The sequence below is a fragment of the Hyperolius riggenbachi genome, chromosome 5, assembly GCF_040937935.1.
Source record: "Hyperolius riggenbachi isolate aHypRig1 chromosome 5, aHypRig1.pri, whole genome shotgun sequence".
In the NCBI taxonomy this organism is placed as follows: domain Eukaryota; kingdom Metazoa; phylum Chordata; class Amphibia; order Anura; family Hyperoliidae; genus Hyperolius; species Hyperolius riggenbachi.
Window position 1 is genome coordinate 141,427,175 of NC_090650.1, and position 22,338 is coordinate 141,449,512.

Genomic DNA, 22,338 nt, shown 5'->3' on the forward strand with positions numbered 1-22,338 from the left:
TAAAAAAGTGCAACAAAAATTCTCTCCACCCACGTGAATGCAGTAAACGGGCAAAGGTTGCATAAATAGAAAGAGTATATACTGCAGAGAAGCTTTGCAGACATGTTAGGATGAAAAAAAAAAAAATCACCCACTGGCAAAGCATGCAGAACAAGCAATGACCATTAGCTGCTATTTACACTCTACTAGGTAAATTTACCCAACAGTTTATTTTATGCATACAACATAAAAGAGGTTTAATCGATTTAGCCAAGCCAGACTGATTCACACCAGGTGAGGTTACAGAAAACTGTATGGGTGTTCCTGTACAAGCAATGAATTATTACTCAGCTTTGAAAAAGGGAAACAATAGAAATGCTAGGTTGAAAGACCTGTAGACCAACAAAAAACAATGAGACTCCTGTTTTGGAAGGTGTACATACTACAGATATCACAGCAGCTTATCACCAACCATTTCAGTTTCTTCTGTGTATTAAAACGGATTGGCTGATATTTTGCAATCACAGGATGCACATTGCTGTATGTTAATACTTCCCATACAATTGGATGGACATGTTCAAATCTCTGCTTTGTGATAGACCACATTATCCAAACTTACTTTTTATAGCTCGTTTCTACTATAGATAATGTGTGTGATAACAAGCACGTAATCACAACAATTCACATTCACAGTGGGACGCTATGGTCGCATGTTAAACTGTCTTATAAACGCAGCTTATGCTAATCCTATGGGCCATTCACAGTCAGGGCCCGATTTGTACTCTTTACCGCCCAAGGCCACTGTCACCAGCCGCCCCCCTTCAGTAAAGGTAGAGAGATGACCCATCCCCCTTCCCTCCGGTATAGGTAGCCAGATAACCCCACCCCCCAGTATAGGTAGCCATATGTCCGCTCCCCCCTTTACTCTAGTATTGGTAGCCTGATGATTCCCCCAGTATAGGTAGCCAGATGACCCCTCCCCCCTTTCCCTCCAGTATAGGTAGCCAGATGACTCTCTTAATCCCTCCTTTTTCCACTCCCTCCTTTCAGCATAGGTAGCCAGCTCGCCTTCACACCGCAGCCCCATAAGCTTGTCTCCAGTGCAGAAGCTTCCTCTTCCTTTTCATCTCCAATGCTGTCCAAGTCCATAGCCGCTGGCCATAATGCAAACGTGCACAGAGAGCAAGGTGGCTGCTGCACAGGCGGCCAGCAGCAAAGTACCACGGTCAGGCGCTCGCTCCCTGCATTGCAGCATTTGCAAGCTTGCAAATGCTACACCAGTTTAGCCTGCTGCTTTGGTGCCCTTGCTCCTTTGGTGCCCTAGGCCATGGCCTAGCCGGCCTTGTCCTAAATCCGGCCCTGTTCACAGTGCGACATTAAAGTCACGTTAAAAAAATGTTGCGTTGTGGTAACTCACTGCTTGCAGTGGGATACCTCTTAATGCAGACACATTGCAACTTTAACGTCGCATTAAACCGTAATGTCCCACTGTGAATACAGCCTCAAAATAGAAAATATGTTCTAAAGGCTAGGTGCTCATGACATAACATGAAAAGCTGCGTTTTATGTCATGTTTATGTTAATGTTGTGTGTGTTTTTTGGTGTGTTTGCATGTTTTTGACAGCAGATGCATTTTCAAGCATTTTGTGTGCGTTCTAATGCATTTGCGGTTCGCATATACAATACGTATATGCGTTTTGAATGAGTTTGCTTTTGTGTTTTATGCAAATCATTAGGAAGACAACAGGAAGCGGAAATACATCATAAAATGTTTCTCTTTTCAAAAAATGCATACCATTGCGTTTCCATTGTCTCTGCTATGTGCGCCCCTAGCCTAAAGGACATTAAAGGTGAAAAAAATAAAATGAGAAACAATTGTATCTATCCTCCTCAATATTACTTTTTTTTTATAGGTATCCTGCAGTTTTATTTTATATTTACATTTACTTTTTATGTTTTTATTGTTTGTGTCTTTGCTCAATGACACCTTCATTGAAGTATACCAGAGCTCAAATATATGAAGTATTGAAACTTTATCTCTTTCCTGCTCTCAGAAGCCATTTACTGACAGGAAAGTGATTCATGGCTGTAATGAAGGTTACCCTATAGTCCGACCCAGACAGAAACTGTCACTTGCATTCCTGATGTTTAATGCTGGGTACACACTATGAAATTCTATGGCCGATTTACTATCAGATCGATTATTTCCAACATGTCCGATTTGCTTTCCGATCGAGTTCCAAGCATTTTCCGATCGATTTCCCATTACAGTTAAGGAACACAGCAGTCATTTGTGTGCTTGGCACTGTACATACACATGTCTATCTCATCATGTCTAACGCCCCCTCGGTTGTCCTTTAAAATAGATTTTAAAATGGTTAAAAAAAGCTTTATACTTTTCATAGCGTAAAGGCGCCCATACACTCCTTTTTTCGATGCAGATTCAATTCATCTGCTGGGAATCGATTCCCCTGAAAAGTCAGGGCAATTTTTGATCAATTTTGACCAAAAACTGATTAAAAGTATAGATCGGACAGGATGGAAAATGTAGGTAGATTGGGGAGAGGCGAGAGCATTGGTAGATATATGGCCCATAGCTTTGCACTGCATCAAACAATGCAATGCTGCAGTTCGAAAGATTCTCTGCTGGAATTATTGGAAATTGATGTACAGTGTGTGGTGGGAATTGCTCCGTCAATTTGCAGCAGATGGCAATATTTACCTTTGAGATCCAGCGCAGGCGCAGTACCATCTTCCACTTCGGGCTCTGACAGAATTTAGCCAAACCCGATCAGTTCCACCCTTCTGCGCAGGCGGAGTAGAGTGGACCAGATCAGCCATGGCTATTTATGCCTGAGGTGGAAGATGGTACTGCGTCTGCGCTGGATCTCAAAGGTAAATATTGGTGCATGCTGCAGGTGCTACTTCACCTGTGTGCATCCACTGACAAGCTTGTTGGCAGATTTTTGGTGGGCGACAGTGCTGGATCGGGGCTACACAGGAAGATGGGGGAAGCCGCATTCGGATCCATATGCTGCCCTCTCCATAGGGGCACTTATTTCCCTTACAGAAACTCTTTAACCACTTCAAGACGAGAGCAATTTTCACATATCAGCGCTGCTCCCATTCATTCGCCAATAATTTTATTACTATTTATCACACCTAAATGATCTATATATTTCAGGACAAATTAGGCTTTTAGGGTGTGAAAATATTGTTTAGTAATTGCCTTATTTTCTATGGATTTTAAATGGAAGGTAAAAAAAAAAAAAAAAATAGAAAAAACACTTTCTCCATTTACATCCATTATAGCTTTACAATAAACAGTGCTAACTAGAAGTTAAACCCACACTTTGTCTATCCATGCTGGTTATTACAACATTTACATTATGTTCCTAGCACAATGTATGGTGACAATATTGTATTTGAAAATAAAGGTGTCTTTTCTGTTTTTTGCTTTCTCGTACACTATAGATGATTACAAGACATTGTTTGCAAACATAATAGTAATATACCCTCATGGCATACATATTTAAAAATCCAGGTTCCTAAGGAAACAATACATGCTTTTTATCTTATACTCTGTCACTTTGTTTTCATTTTACAAGTCTTTTATTTTGGTACAGAATATGCAAAAATGTAATTGCTTTTTTGTATTCAGTTTGTGACTAAAAAAGAATACACAAGACATGGGCCTCAAACCTAAAACTTTCTAAACTCTATTCTACTACTTATCAGGGTTAAGATGTTACCACATATGTCTCTTGTAGTTTTGATCATAATTTTGAAAACTACTTTTTTTATGTTGGATTGAGTTTGTCCCCACCCATTTTTTATGTGATGTGCGTCCAAGCTTTAAGACACATCAAAATGTATTCTACAACTCGTCACTGTTAAAATAATATATCATATCATTTAGTAACAAACTGGTGGTGCAGTCTCCACAAATACACTGGACAAATATTGCACCAGCTAGGCTTAAAGAGGAACGGTCGCGAAAATCTTAAAATTCATACAAAATTTGAAGCTTGTTTCTGCCAGAGTAAATAGAGCTATTAATTACTTTTCTCCTATGTTGCTGTCACTTACAGTAGGTAGTAGAAATCTGACATCACCGACAGGTTTTGGGCTAGTCCATCCCTCCACAGGGGATTCTCAGCATGGCCTTTATTCTTTAGAATGACACTCCCTGAAAAGTATTTATACACAGATCCTGGCCAGCCTCCCTGCTCGCTGTACACTTTTTTTGGGCAGTTGGATGGAGCAACTGCTGTTCAGGAAATGCTGCTGAAAACAAAGAAAACCCTGAGAACCCCCATGAAAAGATGGGCTAGTTCAAAATCTGTCAGTGTCAGATTTCTACTACTTACTGTAAGTGACAGCAGCATAGGAGAAAAGTAACGTATGGCTCATTTTACTCCGAAAGAAACAAACTTCTTATTTGTATAGGTTTACATGTATTTTAAATGTTAAGATTTTTGCGACAGAGGTCCTTTAAGTGGTTAAAGGACAATTGTAGGGAGAAGTATATGGGGGCTGCCATATTTATTTCCTCTTAAAACAACCAGTTACCTGACATCCCTGCTGATCGATTTGGCTGCAGTAGTGTCTGAATAGCACCATAAAAAAAAAAGCATGCAACTAATATAGCAGATCTGGCAATAATGTTATAAACACCTGATCTACTGCATGCTTGTTCAGGGTCTATGGCTAAAAGTATTAGAGGCAGAGGATCAGCAGGATAGCCAGGCAACTGGTATTGCTTATAAGGAAATAAATAAGGCAGGTTCCATATACCTCTGACTTCAGTTGTCCTTTAAAATGGTTGAAAAAACAAAAACAAAAAAAAAAACAAGCTTTAACAGTACCCTGTCTAGCCAGCTAAACCATGAGTGAGTCAAAATGCAGCATTACAGCTTTAAAGACACTAAGATATCTTTAAGGGTTGGAACACACTAGGCCGAATCGCATATGCTTTTGCTACTATGTGCTATGGAAACCGCTAGTGTGTTCCAACCCCTAAAGTGCTCTTCCACTTCTAGTGCTTTGTCATTTCTACCACTGTATGTAGTTAAGGACATGCTCCTTTAATTCATGCAGCAAAGCATTTGTGGCAAGGAAAAAATATAAATCCAGGGCGCAGTCCAATGTGTAATACACAAATGATTTATTCATGCATGAGTACCAGAGTATATCATAACAGAATATCACTTATATGGCTCCAGGCAATTGAACTGGGAGCTGGAAGGACAAATAGGCAGTTGGTAGGCGCCATGTTGGTGGTAAATAGGATATTCAATCAAGTGAGATAACCAGCACTGAAGATTTTCAAGATGTGAATATACAGCAATCATCCAATATGATGCAGGATATAAATGTAGCTCTCAGTAAGTAAAAGCTCTTTGATACACACAGCTCAGCGGAATCCACCTGCTGATCAGTGTGTTAACAGCATGGCTAAGCAGTGAAAAGCAGTACATATACGGTGGTATATAGGATAGGTCAGCACAAGGCAGACACAGAGGTAGTTATACAAGTGAGCAGTTGGCAGCCTGTAAGGAGTGCTCAGTACAGTAGAACAGATGAGATAAAGAACATGTAGGTGACTGTACAGCCGATTGGAATGGAGGTAGGTAGTAAACATCCCAGCTGGTAGAATATATGAGGGCGTCCTAAGAGGTGATCAGTAGAGTATAGCCATAGTAGCTGGAAGGATAGGAGTGAGGAGTGGGTAGGTGGTAGTCACTCCCTCACCAAAACGACTTTAAAATAAAAATATGAGACTCTTTTCTTTGCTACTAATGTTCTATGAATTATCCATATTACACATACAATTCATTATATCATACTTTTTTCCGCTTTAGTGTCACTTTAAATGGAACCTGAAGAAAGCAGTAGGAAAGGTCAGAAAATTTCTGTGGAATTCACATTTCCATGTTTTTGATCGGAAATTGGCTTTCCACAGTGGTAATCAGAAATGGGCAGCGGAAATTGGAATTTTGCATTATCCAAATAATTAGTGCACCTGGTGTGGCTGGTGAGTAGAGATGGCCTGAACGGTTTGCCGGTGAACGGTGTCAGGCGAACTGCAGGTGGTTCGCCTTTGCCGGCGAAGGCAAACGTTCCCCGGAAGTTCGATTCGCCCCATAATGTTCTATGAGGGTCAACTTTGACCCTCTACATCACAGTCATCAGGCACATTGTAGCCAATGAGGCTACACTCAGCCCTGGAGCCACTCCCCCCTGTATATAAGGCAGGGAGCGCCGGCCATTACACTCACTCGTGTGCCTGCTATAGTCAGAGTAGGGCGAGCTGCTGCAGATTGTTTCTCCTAGAGAAAGATTAGTTAGGCTCTTGGCTTGTTAGCTTGCTCCTGCCTGAATCTTATTGCTGTAATAGCACCCCACAACAGCTCTTTTCAGAGCTAATCCTGTTCTTGTGATCTATTTTTTTTTTCTTCTGTGTGTCCCAAAGACACTTGTGTTGCATAGACAGCCTTGATAATTCATACTGTGTGTGCCACTGCCAGGCCCAACACATTCAGTGACTACCTGTGTGTGTGTGACAGGGAGCTGCACATTGTAATACCCAGTACTGCATATACCTAGTACCTGTTTTTAGTTAACCCACTTCATCACTGCATATACCTACCTTTGTGTTCAGCGAACCCACCTCACTGCACCTATACCTAGCATCCCCCCCCCCCCCCCCCCCCCCCGAGATGGACAAAATGGACAAACTAGGTAGAGGAAGAGGTAGAGGCAGGCCCAGAGGAAGGCCACCTGGCACCGGCAGGTCTGTGCGAGGTCGTGTTGATGAGATTTCGTGCGGCCCTGGCCCAAAGTACAGTGCTCAGAAGAAGGCACGTGCCAGGACTTGCTTGACTATTTAACACAGAACACCTCATCTCTCGCAGCCACCAGCGCTACTACAAGCACCACATCCGCTGCATTTGACACTTCGCAGGAGTTATTTGGTGTGGAAATCACCGATTCACAGCCAATACTGCTACAACAAGATAAAGGCACTAAGCAAGTTACACCACCTCATACGTCTGAGTTAGGTGGCGATAGGATGGACGTAACGTGTGAGGAGGGGGATGATGAAGTACCTGCTGTTGGTGCAGTTTTGGAGGTGTCTGAGGAAAGCGAAGCTGGGCAGGAGGATTATGATGACGATTATACGGATGCCACATATGTTCCCAATAGAGGAGATGACCAGGGGGACAGTTCAGAGGGGGAGTCAGAGGAGACGAGTCCATGAAAGAAGCAGAGGGAGCTCGTCCTCAGAAACAGCTGGGGGCAGTGTCCGGCGCCATGTATCGTCAGCTATTAACCACTTCCCGACCGCCTAACGCACAGAGGCGGCCGGGAAGTGGACCCCGCAAGGACCAGCTCATGCCCAAAGGCGGCGGTCCTTGTAGGGGCATGGGCGGAGCGATCGCGTCATCCGTCATTCTCCCCAGACCCCCCCCCCCCCCTGTGTACTGTATGCATCTATCCCCCCTGATCACCTGTCAATCACCTGTCAATCACCCGTCAATCACCCGTCAATCACCCGTCAATCACCCGTCAATCACCCGTCAATCACCCGTCAATCACCCGTCAATCACCCGTCAATCACCCCCTGTCACTGCCACCCATCAATCAGCCCCTAACCTGCCCCTTGCGGGCAATCACCCACACCAATAAATCGCCCGCAGATCCGACATCAGATCACCACCCAAACGCAGTGTTTACATCTATTCTCTCCTCTAAACACCCACTAATTACCCATCAATCACCCATCAATCACCCCCTATCACCACCTGTCACTGTTACCCATCAGATCAGACCCTAATCTGCCCCTTGCGGGCACCCAATCACCCGCCCACACGCTCAGATTGCCCTCAGACCCCCCCTTATCAATTCGCCAGTGCAATATTTACATCTGTTCTTCCCTGTAATAACCCACTGATCACCTGTCAATCACCCATCAATCACCCCCTGTCACTGCCACCCATCAATCACCCCCTGTCACTGCCACCCATCAATCAGCCCCTAACCTGCCCCTTGCGGGCAATCTGATCACCCACCCACACCAAAAGATCGCCCGCAGATCCGACATCAGATCACCACCCAAACGCAGTGTTTACATCTATTGTCTCCTTTAAACACCCACTAATTACCCATCAATCACCCCCTATCACCACCTGTCACTGTTACCCATCAGATCAGACCCTAATCTGCCCCTTGCGGGCACCCAATCACCCGCCTACACGCTCAGATTGCCCTCAGACCCCCCCCCCCCTTATCAATTCGCCAGGGCATTATTTACATCTGTCCATCCCTGTAATAACTCACTGATCACCTGTCAATCACCCATCAATCACCCCCTGTCACTGCCACCCATCAATCACCCCTTGGCACTGCCACCCATCAATAACCCCCTGTCACTGCCACTCATCAATCAGCCCCTAACCTGCCCCTTGTGGGCAATCTGATCACCCACACCAATAGTTCGCCCGCAGATCCCCTCCCAAGGGCAGTGTTTATATCTGTTCTCTACCATAAACACCCACTAATTACCCATCAATCACCCCCTGTCACTGCTACCTATCATATTAGACCCCTATCTGCCCCTAGGGTACTCAATCACCCGCCCACACCCTCAGAATGCCCTCAGGCCCCAGCCCTGATCACCTCGCCAGTGCATTGCTTGCATCTATTCCCCCCTCTAATCACACCTTGAGACACCCATCAATCACCTCCTGTCACCCCCTAGCACACCTACCCATCAGATCAGGCCCTAATTTGCCCCGTGTGGGCTCCTGATCACTCGGCCAAACCCTCAGATCCCCCTCAGACCCCCTTCCGATCACCTCCCCAGTGCATTGATTGCATCTATTTTCCCCTCTAACCACCCCCTGAGACACCCATCAATCACCTCCTGTCACCCCCCTAGCACTCCTATCCATCAGATCAGGCCCAATACAACCTGTCATCTAAAAGGCCAACCTGCATATGACCGGTTCCACAAAATTCGCCCCCTCATAGACCACCTGTCATCAAAATTTGCAGATGCTTATACCCCTGAACAGTCATTTTGAGACATTTGGTTTCCAGACTACTCACGGTTTTGGGCCCGTAAAATGCCAGGGCGGTATAGGAACCCCAGAAACTGACCCCATTTTAGAAAAAAGACACCCCAATGTATTCTGTTAGGTGTATGACGAGTTCATAGAAGATTTTATTTTTTGTCAAAAGTTAGCGGAAATTGATTTGTTTTTTTTTTTCACAAAGTGTCATTTTTCACTAACTTGTGACAAAAAATAAATTCTATGAACTCGCCATACACCTAACGGAATACCTTGGGGTGTCTCCTTTCTAAAATGGGGTCACTTGTGGGGTTCCTATACTGCCCTGGCATTTTAGGGGCCCTAAACCGTGAGGAGTAGTCTAGAAAACAAATGCCTCAAAATGACCTGTGATTAGGACGTTGGGCCCCTTAGCGCACCTAGGCTGCAAAAAAGTGTCACACATGTGGTATCGCCGTACTCAGGAGAAGTAGTATAATGTGTTTCGGGGTGTATTTTTACACATACCCATGCTGGGTGGGAGAAATCTCTCTGTAAATGGACAATTGTGTGTAAAAAATAAATCAAACAATTGTCATTTACAGAGGTATTTCTCCCACCCAGCATGGGTATGTGTAAAAATACACCCCAAAACACATTATACTACTTCTCCCGAGTACGGCGATACCACATGATTGGCACTTTTTTTGCAGCCTAACTGCGCTAAGGGGCCCAAAGTCCAATGAGTACCTTTAGGATTTCACAGGTCATTTTTGTTTCAAGACTACTCCTCACGGTTTAGGGCCCCTAAAATGCCAGGGCAGTATAGGAACCCTACAAATGACCCCATTCTAGAAAGAAGACACCCAAACGTATTCCGTTAGGTGTATGGCGAGTTCATAGAAGATTTTATTTTTTGTCACAAGTTAGCGGAAAATGACACTTTGTGAAAAAAAAACAATTAAAATCAATTTCCGCTAACGTGTGACAAAAAAATAAAAACTTCTATGAACTCACCATACTCCTAACGGAATACCTTGGGGTGTCTTCTTTCTAAAATGGGGTCATTAGTGGGGTTCCTATACTGTCCTGGCATTTTAGGGGCCCTAAACCGTGAGGAGTAGTCTTGAAACGAAATTTCTCAAAATGACCTGTGAAATCCTAAAGGTACTCATTGGACTTTGGGCCCTTTAGCGCAGTTAGGGTGCAAAAAAGTGCCACACATGTGGTATTGCCGTACTCGGGAGAAGTAGTACAATGTGTTTTGGGGTGTATTTTTACACATACCCATGCTGAGTGGGAGAAAGATCTCTGTAAATGGACAATTGTGTGTAAAAAAAATTAACAAATTGTCATTTACAGAGATATTTCTCCCACCCAGCATGGGTATGTGTAAAAATACACCCCAAAACTCATTATACTACTTCTCCTGAGTACGGCAATACCACATGTGTGGCACTTTTTTGCAGCCTAACTGCGCTAAGGGGTTCAAAGTCCGATGAGCACCTTTAGGCTTTACAGGGGTGCTTACAATTTAGCACCCCCCAAAATGTCAGGACAGTAAACACACCCCACAAATGACCCCATTTTGGAAAGTAGACCCTTCAAGGTATTCAGAGAGGGGCATGGTGAGTCCGTGGCAGATTTCATTTTTTTTTTGTCGCAAGTTAGAAGAAATGGAAACTTTTTTTTTTTTTTTTTTTCTCCACAAAGTGTCATTTTCCGCTTACTTGTGACAAAAAAATAATATCTTCTATGAACTCACTATGCCTCTCAGTGAATACTTTGGGATGTCTTCTTTCCAAAATGGGGTCATTTGGGGGGTATTTATACTATCCTGGAATTCTAGCCCCTCATGAAACATGACAGGGGGGTCAGAAAAGTCATAGATGCTTGAAAATGGGAAAATTCACTTTTTGCACCATAGTTTGTAAAACGCTATAACTTTTACCCAAACCAATAAATATACACTGAATGGGGTTTTTTTTTAAATCAAAAACATGTTTGTCCACATTTTTCGCGCTGCATGTATACAGAAATTTTACTTTATTTGAAAACTGTCAGCACAGAAAGTTAAAAAAAAACATTTTTTTGCCAAAATTCATGTCTTTTTTGATGAATATAATAAAAAGTAAAAATCGCAGGAGCAATCAAATAGCACCAAAAGAAAGCTTTATTAGTGACAAGAAAAGGAGCCAAAATTCATTTAGGTGGTAGGTTGTATGAGCGAGCAATAAACCGTGAAAGCTGCAGTGGTCTGAATGGAAAAAAAGTGGCCGGTCCTTAAGGGGTAGAAAGCCCTAGGTCCTCAAGTGGTTAAACAGCCAGCCAATATGCCCTTCAACGTCAGCTGCTGATGCCACCATAGTGCCATCACCCCAGGGGGGGCTCAGCGGTTTGGAAATTTTTTTAAAAAAGTGTGTGCCTCAGATCGGAGCAAAGCCATCTGTTGTCTCTGCCTCCAAAAATTGAGCCGTGGAAAGGCCAACACTCACGTAGGGACAAGTGCCTTACGAAGGCACCTGGAGAAAAAAGCCACAAACAGCTATGGCAAGAACACCTGACAAAAAGCAGCACCCAAAAGACAAGCCACCCTCCGCCTCCTCTTCCTCCTTCACGTGCATCATAGCCGCTTTCTCCCTTACACCTTCACAGCCACCCTCCTCCACACCGCCTCTGCCCTTGAGCGGTTCCTGCTCCTCTGTCCACAGCAGCCAGGTGTCCGTGAAGGAAGTCTTTGAGCGGAAGAAGCTAATTTCTGCCAGTCACCCTCTTGCCCGGCATCTGACAGCTGGCGTGGCGGAACTATTAGCTCGCCAGCTATTACCATACAAGCTGGTGGAGTCTGAGACTTTCCGTAAATTTGTGGCCATTGGGACACCGCAGTGGAAGATACCAGGCCGCAATTATTTTTCTAAAAAGGCCATACCCAAACTGTACCATGCAGTTGAGATGCAAGCGGTGTCATCTCTGGCGAAGAGCATCCGTGGTCTGCCAAGCACAGGCAGGGCCGCTACATTACGTACACAGCCCATTGGGTCACCCTGGTGACCGATGGCAAGTAGGGAGTACGTGGCTGCGCAGCGGACCAACTTGTGACACCTCCACGTCTTGCAGGCAGGCCTCCTGCCACCTCCTCCTCCTCCTTGGCTGAGTGGCAGTTGAACTCTAGTGGTGCTGCCATCTTCTCCTCTCCAGCTACACAGCCCCATCTCCCTATAGCCTACACTACATGCCAGGTACGAGGGTGTCACACCATTTTAGACATGTCTTGCCTCAAAGCTGAGAGTCACACTGGATCAGCTCTCCTGGCTGCTCTTAAAGAGGTGGAGCAATGGCTGACCCCGCACCAGCTGGAGATAGGCAACGTGGTGACAACAGCAGCAATCTCCTTTCCGCTTTGAATTTGGGAAAGCTGACACATGTACCCTGCATGGCATACGTGCTGAATCTGGTCGTTCAAAGATTTGTGTCAAAGTACCCAGGCTTAGAGGACGCCCTGAAGCAGGCCAGGAAGTTGTGTGGGCATTTCAGGCGGTCTTACACGGCCATGGCATGCTTTGCGGACATTCAGCGGAGAAACAACTTGCCGGTGAGATGCTTGATATGCGATAGCCCGAGTCGCTGGAATTCGACCCTGCTCATGTTCTCTCGCCTGCTAGACCAGGAGAAAGCCGTCACCCAGTACCTGTACAATTACAGTAGAAGGACACAATCTGGGAAGATGGGGATGTTGTGGCCCAACAACTGGACACTGATGCGAAATGCATGCAGGATCATGCGGCCGTTTGAGGAGGTGACCAACCTGGTGAGTCGCGCTGTAGGCACCACCAGCGACTTGATCCCCTACGCTTACTTCCTGGAGCGTGCCATGCGTAGAGTGGTGGATGAAGCTGTGGAGGAGCGTGAAGCAGAACAGTTACGGGAGGAGGAGTCGTGGGAGCAATTTTCATCCGAACCACATGTTTCCTCAACACCTGCGGCAGCACAGAGGGGGGAGGAGGAGGAGGAAGAGGAGGAGTCAGACTCGGATGATGGAGGAAGGTGTTTCTGCGGAGGAGGAAGAGGCGCTGGCAGAAGAACAACCGCAGCAGCAGTCACAGGGGGCTTGTGCTGCTCCATGGTCCCGTGGTATTGTTCGTGGCTGGGGGGAGGAAGAGGATTTACGTAACGTCACTCAGGAAGAGCAAGAGGAGATGGATAGTACGTCTGGATCAGACTTTGTGCAGATGGCCTCTCATGTTGTCCAGCCTGTTGAGGGACCCCCGTATAAAAAACCTCAAGGGGAATGACCTGTACTGGGTGGCCACGCTACTAGACCTTTGGTACAGGCACAAAGTGGCGGACCTGTTACCAACTCAACAGAAGGCGGAAAGGATGCAGCACTTACAGAACAAGCTGGCAACTATGCATTTAAGGGTGATGTCACACCACAACGCAAAGGTACCACTGCCAGTAATCCTCCTCCCATGTCCACGCAGGCAAGGACAGGACACTCCAGCGATCTCATGGTGATGTCGGACATGCGGACATTCTTTAGTCCAACGCCTTGTTGTAGCCCTTCCGGATCCACCCTCCTCCAACGCCTGGACCGGCAGGTAGCCGACTACCTGGCCTTAACTGTGGATGTAGATACTGCGAGCAGCGACGATGAACCCTTGGACTTCTGGGTGCGCAGGCTTGACCTGTGGGCAGAGCTGTCCCAATTTGCCATCCAACTTCTCTCTTGCACTGCCGCAAGCGTCCTGTCAGAAAGGACCTTCAGTGCAGCTGGAGGCATAGTCACTGAGAAGAGAAGTCGCCTAAGTCACAAAAGTGTTCAGTACCTCACCTTTATCAAAATGAATGAGGCATGGATCCCGGAGGGCTACTGCCTGCCCGAAGACTAAGTCAGTCCCCACACACAGCATCTCTGCCTGCAGGCCGCTTGCCAACTCCGCCACCACCAACAGGGTCCAGGACTCTAGGCGGATTCATGAATTTTTAAGGCCGCTGCTAGCAGCGGCCGCTATACTCATTTTTCTGGTGCGTGTACATGCCTGCCTAATTTTTCTGTCTGCACTGCGGGTGGCTGCAACAACAACAAACAAAAAACAAACAAACAAACAAACAAGCAAAAAAAAAAAAGGCATGTACATGTGCCCATTCCCCTTCGTGATCATTACCTTGCCGCGGAGAAGGGGCTTGCGTATCCCAATGAAGCAATGACCGCCGGCTATATGAGTGTCTCGGGTGGGGGTGGCACACCAAAGATAATAAGGTTGTTGTCTCATTGTGGTCAGACCAAATTTGATCAGCTGGGCAGTCACTGTTCTATCATTGAGCTACCACAGCCCGGCGACCATATGGGCTGGAAAACTGCCATGGCCTGCACTCTGGGCATGTTGCACACCAGTCCAGCACGGCCGTCACTACGCAAACAGCTGTTTGCGGTGCATTACACAGTGAGTTTGGTGTGTCAGTGTGAAGCAGTACTCTACTTACACTCCCTGATTGATGTATACACATGCAAGATGTTTGAAAGCACTTTAGGCCTGCAATTTAGCATTCAATGTGATTTCTGCCCTTAAAACGCTGCTTTGCGTCAAATCCAGATTTTTCCCCGGGACTTTTGGAGTGTATGCCACTCCGTCATGCCCTCCTCCAGGTGTTAGACCCCTTGAAACATGTTTTCCATCACTTTTCTGGCCAGCATAAGTGTTTCCAGTTTTCAAAGTTCGCCTCCCCATTGAAGTCTAGTGCAGCTCGCGAAAGTTTGCGCAAACCGAACCTTCCGCAGAAGTTCGTGAACCGAAAATCGGAGGTTCGCGACATCTCTACTGGTGAGCGGGGTTTAAAAACTTACCCAGAAGCCGTATTCTTTAATCCATCCCACGCTGCGTTCCAAGCCGCGTCACTTGACTACTTCTCTTCCTCCTTCAACCAGGAAGGAGGAAGTGTTTGTAGTAACGGGACTACGGCTTGCAACGCAGCGTGGGACAGATTAAAGAAGATGGCTTCTGGGTATGTTCAATCCCGCTCACCAGCCACATTAGGTGCACTAATTATCTGGATGAAATCCGAATGAAAGCTGATAAGGCAGGGTTTTCTTTTTTTAAATTATGGTTTTGTTTCAAAATGACCATCAACAAAACTGTATTCCTCATCTTGTATTCCTCATTCCTATATGATTAGAGAGGAGGGTACATTTTGGATGGCAGACTTTTTAGTGTCTACCAAGGAGAGCCTGTCCATCATTGGAGAAACTTCAAGTAATAGCAAGAGCTACACACAGCAACTGCCTCTGTTTCCTCAAAATAAGGGTACTTCAAGGCACTTTGTACAACCTATATTGGTACTGTAATGGGGGAGGGAGAGGGGTTTGAATTAATTACATTGAAGGAATGCTGCTTGGACAGGGGTTTTAAAAGGCGGCACATTAGTGGGTAAAGAACATCTCCTGATGTGTTCATTGAGGGCAGTGCTAAGTGGTAAACACCATGGGTAGCTACTCTAGTCCCTTAGATACAGCTGCCAGAAAGAACAATGGTAGTCATGACTAATTCAGCCAGCGGTACATCTAGGGAAATATTGCCTATTTCAAACACAAAAACTGCACCCCTGGGGTGAGGTGGTCTGGAGTGAGGCATGGCCAGTAAGAAAGGTGTGTGTCAATAGGTCGGTTGTTCAGTGACATATAGATAAGTCAGCATACACATGTCCTAAAATCAATTAGCCAGCAGTGTATCCCCATAAATAATTAGGAAGGCATTGCTAATGAGCACATTTCAGTTGCAATTTCATGCAGCCAAATGGCAGTATTTGGCAACACCATGCATGTCATCGTTTGACATGATACCGTGGTGTTATCCGGTGGTAAAAAAAAACAAAAAACCTAGTATTGTCCTGAGGACTACAATAGCCATGCTTTGATGTAGCTACATGGAGGGGGAGGGGGGGGGTGGAGCTTGGCTATTGAATGGAGCAGCTGCCCAGGCAAAATCACCGCCCGCCTTCAGCCTCCTGTGGCCTTACACACCCTAGATACCCCTGTGCATTAAACATCTGTGCAAGCAGCAAGATGCTACAGTAGTGATAGGAGTGAGACGTCCCAAGTGTCCCATTCACCATTAACTACCTGTTAATACTGTAAACCTTTAGGGAAAGTGAAATTTTACTGTATTCACTGCAAACATCCAGTCATGTCTTGAACTTTTAATATTTTCTCGTAATCAATCACTGTAACAAGTTGTTACTTGTACATCTGTTTAAGAAGTGACTAGGCAGGGCACTAACCAAGTTTTCGCAGTCCAATGGGCAGTATACATATGCAGCAGTACTGATAAAATCCCTATATGCATGTTTTTAACGCCTCATGTTATAAGGAAAAAAAAAAAAAAAAGGCAGTTGTAAAAAGTCTATAACCACTGTAAAGCTAGGTACACCCAGAAAATGACACCAGGCTGAGGTAGCCATTCCGCACAGTCTCGGATGAGAATATAGCATGTGTACAGGTTAGTGTTCCCTTTTGTGAGTCGAATCATCCGGATCATCAAAATGAACGATTCGGTTCACAAAGGGGGTGGAGCCAGGAGCGACACACTCCCCCTCTCAGCAGGTCGGGGGGGGGGGGGGGGGGGGGTCCTGGAAGCAGAGCAGAGATGGATCGCTCAGTTGGAGGGGAGCCAGCCTTGCAGGGACAGGTAGATTAGAGAGAGAGGTCATGGGTGCCACTGCCAGATATGTGTAGAGCACACGTACTGGCTGTAATGTGTTGCTCATTTTAGGCTGTCTGTTCCGTAGTTGTGCATGGTGAACAAATGGGAATCTTTTGGCTCAGAAGCACAGCTCAGTAACTTTGGAGACAGTGTGCTGGGCTAGAATGACAGGGCAGGCACTGTGATTGCAGTGCAATCAGTGGCGTAACAATAGGCCCTGCAGCCCCTGCTCCCCGCTGACTGTGGCCAAGGCTTTCCCCTCATGCTGCCACCCCTCCAGTACCAACAAAACGGCCCCGAGCTGGGGCCCGCTCTGGGCCGTTTTGTTGGTACTGGAGGGGTGGCAGCATGAGGGGAAAGCCTTGGCCACAGTCGGCGGGGAGAGGGGAAGTTCCCCCCCCCCTCTCCCTCACCTCGGGGCTCTCCCCTCTGCGCTCCCCTCCAGCTAGTTACAGTGTGTGGGCAGCGGGCAGATACCTTCTTCCGTGCGTTCCATCGCAGACTTCTCGCTCTAGCGGCTGACGTCACTTCCGGAAGTGACGTCAGCCACTAGAGCGAGAAGTCTGCGACGGAACGCACGGAAGAAGGTATGTATCTGCCCGCCGCTGCCCGCACACTGTAACCAGCTGGAGGGGAGAGCCCTGAGGTGGGGGGGGGAGAACTTCCTCTCTCCCCGCCGACTGTGGCCAAGGCTTTCACCTCATGCTGCCACCCCTCCAGCCCCCACAAAACGGCCACGAGCGGGCCCCAGGGGAGGGGGGGGCGCCCTGAAATTCTGCAGGGGGGCCAGGTGGGGCCTAGTTACGCCCCTGAGTGCAATATGATCCTCCTGCACTCTGCTCTAAACAGCTGCACTTGACTTCTCCCTAAATTTATGATGAGTGTTGGAGGTGAGAAAAGGACACATTGGGGAATGCTTTCTTTCACTGTGAGACGTTTGCATTCAAAGTATACAGATGAACATATAGGTGAAATATATTTAAAGCATATGATTGCAACATGTGGGTAATGTGTGCGAAAAAACATTTCTGCTCTCCCCTCTTCGTCCACCTCCTCCCTTCTCTGTCCACTCCCTGCCCTCTGTCCATCTTCTCCGCTTCTCTGTCTGTCCACCCTCCTTCCCTTCTCTGTCCACTGCAGAGAAAGTCCTGTCCTGCTAGTCATTTCACCCTAATAATGCTTCCCTAGTAAAAGGATTCGAGATTCCGATCAAAGATCCGGATCTTTTCAATGATCCGATTTGAATCATCCGAATCATTGAAAAGATCCGGACTTCCCATTTCTAGTACAGGTGTCCTCCAACATCGCATACAGATCCACCACAGAAACATGACAAAACGTACTTTGGCTGAAGCCATAGATGAGTCTGTGCACAGAAGCAGAGGTGCAACTATGGCTCATGGGTCTCCCTGTAAAACTTCTATGGGTCCCCCATCGTACAACCTGGTGGGAAGAGGGGCCCAGGCGTCTTCCTCCTTCCACCAGGGGCTCCCCGTGGCTCTCTCCACTCATCCAGACCCACAGATCAGCAGAGCCAGGTACGCGGCTTACGTCTTTCACTGTCGGGACTCCCGCTGTAGCCACTAGATGTCCTCTGCTTTTCTTTTGTTCTGAGATTTTCTGCACGTTGGCCTCAATTCACTAAGCAGTTTAGACTAGTCTACTAATGTTTTTTTGGTCTACTGATGGTTATGGCCAGTTGCATCAAAGGGGAATTCACTATTGCCAAATGTTTTAGACCTGGTCTAAACCATTTAGTAATTAGGTGGGTAAAGCATGGAAAATGATAAAAAAAAGATGCAGTTCACAAACAAGTAGATATGACTGACATCATTCTCCTCTGATGAGCTCTCCTCTGGATACAATTAAACTTCTGCATAATTAATTCAAAATGTTCCACCCTCACATCTAAAATACCTCACAGAATTACTTTACCTACAGAAATCAGCTGGTCTAATTTCTGTCAGAAAAAGTGGGTGTGGTTACTCCTTCTTTGCCTTTGTGAATTGTGTAATTACTGAATGTAAGACCAGGTCTAAAAACAGGTCTAAAACATTACACCAAACCATCAGTAGACTAAAAACCATCTGTAGGCTAGTCTAAATTGCTTAGTGAATTGAGGCCAATGTGCGACTTTAAATGATGTGTAGAAAACCGAGAAAAAAACTAGATGTCAGAGGACTCCTAGTGGCTGCAGCGGGGGTGCTGGAGAGACCAAACAGTGGAAGAGGTAAGTCCTGGCTGTCACTGCCGCTGTGCTGATCTGTGCTTCTGGGAAGATTGAGGAGAAGATACAGCCAGGGGAGTATGGAGGAGCTTATAAAGGAGGAAGAAGTCTGTGCCCCCTCTCCATGGGGGCTGCTTCCCTATAGTTACATCACTGCACAGCAGTGTCACTCAAAAGAATGAGCTTGATCAGATGACACTGAGTGTGCGTACATAATGTTATGGTCTAAACACACTTGTGCGTTACTGATTTCTGTAGTGCATGTCAGTGTGCGATATGCAACGATATAAAAAAAAAGACCATAGAAAGCATTTCAAAAACACACTGCATTTTTTGCATTATTTTAAATGACGTTTATTTAGCGCTCAGGCCCTAAGCCGCAAGTTTTGGACCCAGCAAGGTGCTTAGTGTAGCGGAGTGAGCTTGTCAACTGTACTTGTGGCTATGCTGCTTTTATATAACCAAATAAAGTGGAATTTGCATAGCCTGGTTGTGGAGCAGACTTTTTCTACCTTGTCAGTACGTGTGTCTTACAAGGGAACAGTGACTTGCTAAATGACCAACACAAACACCACTATTGTATCCAAAGTTAGAAAAAGAGTCCAGGAGCAACTTCGCCACAATAACCTTTAAAAACCTCCCTGGCGTTCAATTTCCCCAGGATTTCTGTGCAAAAAGTGATAATTTATTTTTTAAACTTTTTTTCCTGTAACTTGCCAAAATGTGTCAAGCAAGGGTCTAGTATACAGTGCAGGAGAATATTTATGTGTATGCACGTTTATACTGTTCACAGCATGTTTTTATGGACAGATCGATCTGTCCATACTGCTAGGGAGGTTAATCAACACCTTCTTAAAGTTTCCAGCAATATAAAGACAAATATATTGTATACTAAGCAGACAAGAAGGTAGATAAGGCAGGTGCAGAGGCCAGTTGACGATCGTTTAGTCCTAAAATTAGGACTTTCTCATAACACCGCTATTGTTAAGTGCCTCCAACTTGTCTTCCACTCAGCTTGGAACAGTCTGCTTGGCTGTAGCAAATTTGTATGTCTAAAAAATCTCCATAAACAATCCACGCAACAGTAACTTATTTAGAAGGATCTCAAGGGCATAGCTGTGACAAGTTCAGTACATTTTAATGGTGTTGACAAACAGAGACAGAAACTAGTCACAACACCTAATTGCTATGACTTCATCCACAGGACATGTCTCTTACTGCCAAACCAGAACATAACTCAATGTTTAAAGTGGAACTGTAACCAAGGGTTTAACTCCATCCCAATCAGTAGCCAATACCCTCTTTCCCATGAGAAATCTTTACCTTTTCTCTAACACATCATCAGCGGCTCTGAGTGGCTGATACTGTGGTGAAACCCCTCCCACAGTGTGATGTCAGCACCTAGGTACTGACAGCACACTGCGGGAGCCTTGATGCATTGTGGGAAATAAGAGTTGTTTCCAACTGCCAAAAATGCACCATCTTCTTCCACAGACATCCTGCAGTAAAGATATCACCATGTGATAAATGTTAGAATGTAAATCAGGGAGAGGAAAGAATGTACAATGGGCAAACACTGACTAAATCATTTATAAATTATTATTGTAAAAATTAAGCACTTTTTCAGTACATTATTTTCACTGCAGTTCCTCTTTAAATGAAAAAAACTTAAACCACTCAGCAAGCGATCCACATAGCGGATTAATTTGACGCCGCTCCCCTGCCTGCCATGTGACATCACGAATGCACCATTCATTTGTCCCTCTGTCTCCCCCCCCCCCCCCCCCCGCATAGCAACAGAATGCATGGTCAGCTACACAGCTAACATGTCTGCAAAGGCCAGCGCAGCGATAGTATTGGGCCCCAATTCCTGACATTAGTTGTTAGGTGTGTATGCACCTTAATACTTATAGCCATATACCCTGCACATGCATGTAGATCAGAGGTTTCTGACTGAATTTGGCGTATGCTTGTTTAAAGGGACTCTGAGCAGTGAATAAAATCAAAATCTGAACTTACCTGGGGCTTTCTCTAGCCCACCGTAGGTCGGAAGGTCCCTCGGCATCCTTCTGGCTCTTCTCCCAGGCCTTGCTCCGAAATGGCTCCCGGCGACACCAGGACTGAGTGTCGGGCTCCTTCTTCCGGAAACATGACATCAGTCGTCACCACGCCGGCCGGCTCGCGTCATCACCGCGGCCGGCGTGACAGTACTGTGCATTCGCGGTTTAAGAGTCCCTTTAAGGTGTGTAATTCAGACACCACTGACAAGAAAGATCAGTAGGACTGCCAGGCAACTGGTATTGTTTAGAGGAAGTAAATATGATAGCCCCCATATCACGCTCATTTCAGGTTTCTTTTAAAGGGAATCTGAAGTAAAAGGGATATCAAGGCAGACATATTTATTTCATTTTCAACAATACAAATTGCCTAACTGTTCTGCAGATCAGATCATCTGCCTCAAAAGACCTTTAGCCATAGACCCTGAACACATATACACATCATATATGTGTGACAAAAATCTGACAAGATTAGTCACATGCTTTGTTCCAGGTGTCCTCATTTCAGGCACTACTGATGCCAGCGTGATCTGCAGGACTGCCAGGCACTTAGTATTGATTAAAAGAAAATACATATCCCACTCACGTCAGGTTCCCTTTAAAAAGGTAATATCCGAGCTAGAAAAACAAAAAAATAAACAAACAAACAAAAAAAACACATCTACTTACCTGGGGATAACTCCAACCCCTAGCAGCCGCTATGTCCCTCAGCGCAGCTCCACTCTCAGCCGCTGGCTCCCGGTCCCTGACGGTGCAGAGTCCGACCTCACCAGGTCGTCCTCTACTGCGGCTACACATGCGCCGCTGTCAATCACGCACAGGCATGGAGACACCTCTGAGTGGGAATTACTGCACATGGTGCTTGGCTCATATGAGCAGCTCAATGCAGAGGGGTGGAGGTATGGCAGACAGCAAATGAGAAACCGAGCATTCACTGTGGAGTGTTCACACCTAAAATTGCAAAACTCTAGCGATTACCGCGAGCGTTTTGCATGCATGATTTTGCCGAGATTAACACGGAAAGAAAATTATCATTGGACAAAGTAGCGTTTTGGGAGCGATTAGCAGTTCTATACATGCTAATCGCGATCACTCCAGAATCGCCACCAAAACGCTGCATGTAGCACATTTGCAATTAATGCTAATCGCAAAACGCTCACGATCGCAGCAGTGAGAACACTGCTACAGGGAAACATTAGCTACATGGTTTACAAAACCGCTAGCGGTTTGCGGTGAGTGGGAATCGTGCGATTTTCGCTCAAGTGTGAACAAGCCCTAAACCTAGGTAACACACAATGCAATTTTATGACAGATTTACTGTC

General features: G+C 45.8%; 1 protein-coding gene across 1 annotated transcript in view; it reads right to left on the bottom strand.

The window, feature by feature from the left end:
- The window catches only part of LOC137518451 (CUB domain-containing protein 1-like), a 135,198-nt gene that overhangs the window by 109,243 nt on the left and 3,617 nt on the right, over positions 1–22,338 (bottom strand). The gene's annotated exons all lie outside the window — the stretch shown is intronic.